The following is a 9,189-nucleotide window of genomic DNA, read 5'->3' on the forward strand; positions in this document are numbered from 1 at the left end:
AATGTCTATTTAGGTCTTCTGCCCGTTTTTGGATTGGGTTGTTTGTTTTTTTAATATTGAGATGCATGAGCTGTTTATATATTTTGGAGATTAATCCTTTGTCCATTGATTCGTTTGCAAATATTTTCTCCCATTCTGAGGGTTGGCTTTTCGTGTTGTTTATGGTTTCCTTTGCTGTGTAAAAGCTTTGAAGTTTCATTAGGTCCCATTTGTTTATTTTTGTTTTTATTTCCATTACTCTAGGAGGTGGATCAAAAAAGATCTTGCTGTGATTTATGTCAAAGAGTGTTCTTCCTATGTTTTCCTCTAAGAGTTTTATAGCGTCCAGTCTTACATTTAGGTCTTTAATCCATTTGGAGTATATTCTTGTGTATGGTGTTAGGGAGTGTTCTAATTTCATTCTTTTACATGTAGCTGTCCAGTTTTCCCAGCACCACTTATTGAAGAGACTGTCTTTTCTCCATTGTATATCCTTGCCTCCTTTGTCATAGATTAGTTGACCATAGATGCATGGGTTTATCTCTGGGCTTGCTATCTTGTTCCATTGATCTATGTTTCTGTTTTGGTGCCAGTACCATATTGTCTCGATTACTGTAGCTTTTTAGTATAGTCTGAAGTCAGGGAGTCTGATTCCTCCCGCTCCATTTTTTTCCCTCAAGACTGCTTTGGCTACTCGGGGTCTTTTGTGTTTCCATACAAATTTTAAGATTTTTTGTTATAGTTCTGTAAAAAATGCCATTGGTAATTTGGTAGGGATTGCATTGAATCTGTAGATTGCTTTGGGTAGTATGGTCATTTTCACAGTACTGATTCTTCCAATCCAACAACATGGTATATCTCTCCATCTGTTGGTATCATCTTTAATTCCTTTCATCAGTGTCTTATAGTTTTCTGCATACAGGTCTTTTGTCTCCCTAGGTAGGTGTATTCCTAGGAATTTTATTTTTTTTGTTGCAATGGTAAATGGGAGTGTTTCCCTAATTTATCTTTCAGATTTTTCATCATTAGTGTATAGGAATGCAAGAGATTTCTGTGCATTAATTTTGTATACTGCAACTTTACCAAATTCATTGATTAGCTCTAGTAGTTTTCTGGTGGTATCTTTAGGATTCTCTACGTATAGTATCATGGTATCTGCAAATAGTGACTGTTTTAGTTCTTCTTTTCCAATTTGTATTCTTTTTATTTCTTTTTCTTCTATGATTGCTGTGGCTAGGACTTCCAAAACTATATTGAATAATAGTGGCGAGAGTGGACATACTTGTCTTGTTCCTGATTTTAGAGGAAATGCTTTCAGTTTTTCACCATTGAGGATGATGTTTGCTGTGAGTTTGTTGTATATGACCTTCATTATGTTGAGGTAGGCTCCCTCTATGCCCACTTTCTGGAGAGGTTTTATCATAAATGGGTGTTGAATTTTGTCAAAAGATTTTTCTGCATCTATTGAGATGATCATATGGTTTTTCTCCTTCAATTTGTTAATATGGTGTATCACATTGATTGATTTGCATGTATTGAAGAATCCTTGCATCCCTGGGATAAATCCCACTTGATCATGGTGTATGATCCTTTTAATGTGTTGTTGGATTCTGTGTGCTAGTATTTTGTTGAGGATTTTTGCATCTCTATTCATCAGTGATATTGGTCTGTAATTTTCTTTTTTTGTAGTATCTTAGTCTGGTTTTGGTATCAGGGTGATGGTGGCCTCATAGAATGAGTTTGGGAGTGTTCCTTCCTCCACAGTTTTTTGGAAGAGTTTCAGAAGGGTGGCTGTTAGCTCTTCTCTAAATGTTTGATAGAATTCACCTGTGAAGCCATCTGGTCCCGGACTTCTGTTTGTTGGAAGATTTTTAATCACAGTTTCAATTTCATTACTTGTGATTCGTCTGTTCATATTATCTATTTCTTCCTGGCTCAGTCTTGGGAGGTTATACCTTTCTAAGAATTTGTCCATTTCTTCCAGGTTGTCCATTTTATTGGCATACAGTTGCTTGTAGTACTCTCTTAGGATGCTTTGTATTTCTGCAGTGTCTGTTGTACCTTCTCCTTTTTCATTTCTAATTTTATTGATTTAAGTACTCTCCTTCTTTTTCTTGATGAGTCTGGCTAATGGTTTATCAATATTGTTTATCTTCTCAAAGAACCAGCTTTTAGTTTTATTGATCTTTGCTATTGTTTCCTTATTTTCTCTTTCATTTATTTCTGCTCTGATCTTTTTGATTTCTTTCCTTCTGCTAACTTTGGGTTTTGTTTATTCTTCTTTCTCTAGTTCCTTTAGGTGTAAGGTTAGATTGTTTATTTGAGATTTTTCTTGTTTCTTGAGGTAGGCTTGTATAGCTATAAACTTCCCTCTTAGAACTGCTTTTGCTGCATCCCATAGGTTTTGGATTGTCGTATTTTCATTGTCATTTGTCTCTAGATATTTTTTGATTTCCTCTTTGATTTCTTCAGTGATCTCTTGGTTATTTAGTAAGGTAGTGTTTAGCCTCCATGTGTTTGTGTTTTTTACATTTTTTTCCCCTGTAATTCATTTCTAATCTCATAGTGTTGTGGTCAGAAAAGATGCTTGATATGATTTCAATTCTTTAAATTTACTGAAGCTTGATTTGTGACACAAGATGTAATCTACCCTGAAGAATGTTCCGGGCGCACTTGAGAAGTGTAATCTGCTGCTTTTGGATGGAATGTCCTATAAATATCAATTAAATCTATCTGGTCTATTGTGTCATTTAAAGCTTTTGTTTCCTTATTTATTTTCATTTTGGATGATCTGTCCATTGGTGTAAGTGAGGTGTTAAAGTCCCGCACTATTATTGCATTACTGTCAATTTCCTCTTTTATAGTTGTTAGCAGTTGCCTTATGTTTTGAGGTGCTCTTATGTTGGGTGCATATATATTTATAATTGTTATATCTTCTTCTTGGATTGATCCCCTGTTCATTATGTAGTGTCCTTCCTTGTCTCTTGTAACATTCTGTATTTTAAAGTCTATTTTATCTGATATGAGTATTGCTACTCCAGCTTTCTTTTGATTTCCATTTGCATGGAATATCTTTTTCCATTCCCTCACTTTCAGTGTGAATGTGTCCCTAGGTCTGAAGTGGGTCTCTTGTAGACAGCATATATATGGGTCTTGTTTTTGTATCCATTCAGCAAGCCTGTGTCTTTTGTTTGGAGCATTTAATCCATTCGCTTTTAGGGTAATTATTGATATGTGTGTTCCTATGACCATTTTCTTAATTGTTTTGGGTTTGTTTTTGTAGGTCCTTTCTTCTCTTGTGTTTCCCACTTAGAGAAGTTCCTTTAGTATTTGTTGTAGAGCTGGTTTGGTGGTGCTGAATTCTCTTAGCTTTTGCTTGTCTGTAAAGCTTTTGATTTCTCCATCAAATCTGAATGAGATCCTTGCCAGGTAGAGTAATTTTGGTTGTAGGTTCTTCCCTTTCATCACTTTAAGTATATCATGCCACTCCCTTCTGGCTTGTACAGTTTCTGCTGAGAAATCAGCTGTTAACCTTATGGGAGTTCCCTTGTATGTTATTTGTCATTTTTCCCGTGCTGCTTTTAATAATTTTTCTTTGTCTTCAATTTTGCTAGTTTGATTACTATGTGTCTCAATGTGTTTCTCCTTGGGTTTATCCTGTATGGGACTCTCTGCACTTCCTAGACTTGGGTGGCTATTTCCTTTCCCATGTTAGGGAAGTTTTCGACTATAATCTCTTCAAACATTTTCTCTGGTCCTTTCTCTCTCTCTTCTCCTTCTGGGACACCTATAATGCGAATGTTGTTGCATTTAATGTTTTCCCAGAGGTCTCTTAGGCTGTCTTCATTTCTTTACATTCCTTTTTCTTTATTTTGTTCTGCAGCAGTGAATTCCACCATTCTGTCTTCCAGGTCACTTATCCGTTCTTCTGCCTCTGTTATTCTGCTATTGATTCCTTCCAGTGTAGTTTTCATTTAGTTATTGTATTGTTCATTTCTGTTTGTTTGTTCTTTAATTCTTCTAGGTCTTTGTTAAACATTTCTTGCATCTTCCCGATCTTTGCCTCCATTCTTTTTCCGAGGTCCTGGATCATCTTCACTATCATTATTCTGAATTCTTTTTCTGGAAGGTTGCCTATCTCCACTTCATTTAGTTGTTTTTCTGGGGGTTTATCTTGGTCCTTCATCTGGTATCTTGTTCCTTCATCTGTCCCTCCCTCTGCCTTTTCATCTTGTCTATCTTTCTGTGAATGTGGGTTTTTTTCCACAGGCTGCAGGGTTGTAGTTCTTCTTGCTTCTGCTGTCTGCCCTCTGGTGGATGAGGCTATCTAAGAGGCTTATGCAAGTTTCCTGATGGGAGGGACTGGTGGTGGGTAGAGCTGACTGTTGCTCTGGTGGGCGGAGCTCAGTAAAACTTTAATCCGCTTGACTGCTGATGGGTGGGGCTGGGTTCCCCACCCAGGTTGTTTGTTTGGTTGTTTGGCCTGAGGCAACCCGACACTGGAGCCTACCTGGACTCTTTGGTGGAGCTAATGGCGACTCCTGGAGGGCTCACGCCAAGGAGTACTTCCCAGAAGTTCTGCTGCCAGTGTCCTTGTCCCCACGGTGGGCCACAGCCAGCCCCCTCCTCTGCAGGAGACCCTCCAACACTAGCAGGTAAGTGTGGTTCATTCTCCCCTGGGTCCCAATGTGCACACCACTTTGTGTGTGCCCTCTAAGTGTGGAGTCTCTGTTTCCCCCAGTCCTGTCGAAGTCCTGCAATCAATTCCCACTAGCCTTCAAAGTCTGATTCTCTAGGAATTCATCCTCCTGTTGCTGGACCCCCAGGTTGGGAAGCCTGACGTGGGGCTCAGAACCTTCACTCCAGTGGGTGAACTTCTGTGGTATAAGTGTTCTCCAGTCTGTGAGTCACCAACCCAGCAGTTATGGGACTTGATTTTACTGTGGTTGTGCCCCTCCTACTGTCTCACTGTGGTTTCTCCTTTGTCCTTGGACGTGGGGTATCGTTTTTGGTGAGTTCCAGTGTCTTCCTGTTGATGATTGTCCAGCATCTAGTTGTGATCCTGGTGCTCTTGCAAGAGGGAGCGAGAACACATCCTTCTACTCCACCATCTTGGTTCCAATCACGTTTTGCATGTATTAACTCATTGTTCTTCACATCATCCTCAGGAGGTAGGTACATTATTATTCCCATTCTATAGATGGTGAAACTGAGGCACAGAGAGTTTAATGACTTGCCCAAGCCCACACAATGAGTAAATGGTAGAGCTAGGATTCAAAGACTGGCAGTGAGGCTACAGGCTGTACTTACAGCCACTACACTACCCTGAGCTTTAAAATGGTAGCTGTTATTATTAATTATAATAGCTAAGATTGATGTGCCAGGACCGTGTTGACTCACTGCATTTGCTCAATAGCTGTATGAGGTAATTTCTGTTGTATCCCTGCTTTATGGAGGAGCAAAGAGAGGCAAGAAAATTTATGTTATTTGCTTAACGTCACAGAGCTAATAAGTAGCAGAACTGGGATTCAAACCCAGACAGCCTGGTGTCAAGGCCCTCACTCTTAATCATTGCATTGTATTACCTGTGTATTGACGATGATGATGAAGGAGAAGAGGTAGAAGAAGAGGAGGGGGAGGAGAAAACAAACCTACCTTATACCAACCACCTATGATGTGTTCAGATGTCAAAGGCTGAGCTGATCCATCAGATTCCCTCTCTCTAAACTTTTTTTTTGAATTTTATTTTATTTATTTTTTATACAGCAGGTTCTTATTAGTCGTCAATTTTATACACATCAGTGTTTACATGTCAATCCCAATTGCCCAATTCATCACACCACCCCGCTGCTTACCCCTCTTGGTGTCCATACATTTGTTCTCTACATCTGTGTCTCTATTTCTGCCCTGCAAACCAGTTCATCTGTACCATTTTTCTAGGTTCCACATATATGTGTTCCATATATATATATATATATATATGGAACATATATCTAGGTTCCACATATATATGATATTTGTTTTTCTCTTTCTAACTTACTTCACTCTGTATGAGTCTATAGATTCATCCACATCTCTACAAATGACCCATTTTCATTCCTTTTTATGGCTGAGTAATATTCCATTGTATTTACGTACCACATCTTCCTTATCCATTCATCTGTCAATGGGCATTTAGGTTGCTTCCATAACCTGGCTATTGTAAATAGTGCTGCAGTGAAATTTGGGGTTCATGTGTCTTTTTGAATTATGGTTTTCTCTGGGTATATGCCCAGTAGTGGGATTGCTGGATCATATGGTAATTCTATTTTTAGTTTTGTAAGGAACCTCCATACTGTTCTCCATAGTGGCTGTATCAATTTACATTCCCACCAACAGTGCAAGAAGGTTCCCTTTCCTCCACACCCTCTCCAGCATTTGTTGTTTTTAGACCTCTCTCTAGACTTTGACAGAGAGAAATAACAGGAGAGTGCTATCTTTAGCAGTGGGAGTGGACAATGAAAATATGCAGAAAGAAGACAAAGTAAAGCCCAGACATAGTTAAAGGAAACTGAAGCTAGGAGCTAGGACAGATGGCAGAACAGCCCCCAGCCCCGGTTCTCAGACTTCCCTTGGGGGAGTGGGGGCTGTGGAAACTCAATCCCCCGACCCCAATTCAGAGGCTCTGGTTCAGCAGGCATGGGTGGGCCTGGGGGTCCGCACTCTTAGTGTGCACAGTGGTGGAGACTGATGAGGACCCACTCTGACACGCTGAGGAAGCCGGTCTGTTGAGAGAGAATGGAGGATGTGTCTGACATGGGGGTGTTCACCAGACTCTCCATCCACTCCTCACATTTCCCAGCCCCCACGCTGGGACAGACCACGTGACTAACTCTAGCCAATGGGCTGTGGGCAGAAGGGACACATTTCACTGCCTGGCTAAAGTGTGGAAGAGACAGTGTGTGACTCTCCTTATGTATCTTCCCTGCTGTAGCATCTGGTGACAGCACAGATGGTGGCTGGGTCCCTGAGCAGGAGCCCCCCCCCCCCATAATAGAGCCATAGGACATGTAGTGTGAGCCAGGAATGGACCTTGGTCGTGTTGAGGCCTTGAGTTCGTTTGTCACAGCAGCAGAGCTGAGCCCACCTCTCAGTAGCACACTGAAACACAGTGATGCTGGAGTGATGGAGTGAACTCTTGTAGATCCAGACCTACGCTTCACCTCCTGGAGTTCCTGCCCGTGGATTTTGATGAGATTCTGTCTTATCACTCTGCCTGAGGTTACAAAGTGTCGATGCCTATTCCTTGCAGCTGATGTGCCACACTGGAAACCCATCAAGTCTTACATGGTGTGGTGGCTTTAAAACATGTCTACAAGTTCTTTGATGCTCCTCCCATCAAGAGGTGGTCTAATTCTCTTCGCCTTGAATGTGAGCTGGCCTTGGTGCCTGGCTTCTGCTGCATAAGATGCAATGGATGTGACACTGTGTGACCTCCAAGACTGAGTCATAAAGGCTATACAGCTTCCTCTTGGCTCTCTTCAGATGCTTGTTCTTGGCACCAGCCACTATGCTATGAGGTAGCCTAGGTCACAGGGAGGAGTCATGGGTAGGTGTTTCAGGTGACAGCATCAGCTAAGGTCCCAGGTAACAGCCAGCGTCCACTGCCAGACATGTGAATAAGCCTTTGAGATGAATCAAGCTGGACACCATCTGACTGCAGCCACTTGAGAGACCAAAAGCAAGAACCACCCAGCTGAACCCAGTCAATCCCCAGAACCGTGGGAAGTGTGATTTTACTGCAATGATGAATGGTTGTTGCAATAATGAAGTGACTGTTTTTGTTTTAAGTTTGGGAGCATTTTGTTACACACCTGCCAGAACACTTGGGCACTGTAAGGCATCAAGCCTGGCCCAGGGCTGGACGCTGGCCCCAGGTAAAAGTGAACCTCTGATCCTTTCTGGTTAGTCACAGGGTGAGTCCTGAACTGCCGGCCCTGACAATAGGTATCACATCTTGAACTGTTCTTCTTCTGCTCCTAATTTTTTAGCTTCTGACCCCCATCCGTCCTTTCCCCACCTGTGTCCCCTTCTCTCCTCACCCTTGGATGGGAGGCTTGGGTGTACAGTCCTGTTTTTGCTGCCTCAGCAGAGAAAACCCCAGATTTTCCTTTGTGACCATGATCCACAGGCTCCCTCTAGTGCTCACTTGCTCTCGTGGATGAACATGATCTATAACCCAGCCCTCGAGGAACCGACACTGAGGATGTCATTGCCACTCCAACCCCCTTGTCCCCCAGCATCTGGGCTCAGACTGAGCTTGTTCTGACCTGGGATCAGGAACTGAACATTGGTTCCAGAGGTGGGGTCTGGAGAACAACACATACCCAAGCAGAGGGTCAGGTTTATCTTTGCAGATTGGTAGAGGGGGGACTGGCAGATGTTTTTGGTCTGGGGCCCCAGCTGTGGGAAGCTGGGAGAGGCAGAGGGTGCAGGTTGTTGGCATTGGGCATGGAAAACCAATGTCATTGTTACTTTGCATGGCCAGGCAGATATCTCTCCTAATGATGGTTGCTAGCAAGCTTGTCTACTTGTAATAGTCATAGTTTCAGAAATCATTATATTTGTGATTACACAGCAATAATAACAAGCTGTCATTTATTAGCCTTTACAATGCTCAGTGCTGTGTAAAGTGAGTTATATGCATTCTCCTATACAATATAAATAATAATCCTATGAGGTAGATATTATTATCCCTTCTTTTACAGATGAGGCTCAGAGAGGTTGAGTAATTCATCTAAGATCAAAAAGTAAGTAAATGGTGGAGGTGGAATTAAAACTCAGGTTAACCACCACATTTGTAGGAATATGCAAGTTAAGATCACAGTGTAATACCATTTTGCACTCATTATATTGGCAAAAATTAAGAAGACTGATAATACCAAGTGTTGGCGAGAATGTTGAGCAACAGGAACTCTTGGACACGGCTTGTGGGAGTTTAAGTGAATACCCCACTTTGGAAAACAAGCTTCTTGTAAACTTGAGTATTCACACACATACTTCCAGTTCAACTCTTTGCTCTACAGGTATCCGTTGTTTTTCGAAAGCTCACTTTATGCCACTTTGCTTTCATGAAAGAGCTACATTAGTACCTGTTTTCATGAACTGAAAGAAAGCCAAAGATGATTTTCACTTTTACAAAAACAGGTGAAAAGTGAAAATGGTGTTCAG

The sequence above is a fragment of the Globicephala melas genome, chromosome 15, assembly GCF_963455315.2.
Source record: "Globicephala melas chromosome 15, mGloMel1.2, whole genome shotgun sequence".
Taxonomy (NCBI): domain Eukaryota; kingdom Metazoa; phylum Chordata; class Mammalia; order Artiodactyla; family Delphinidae; genus Globicephala; species Globicephala melas.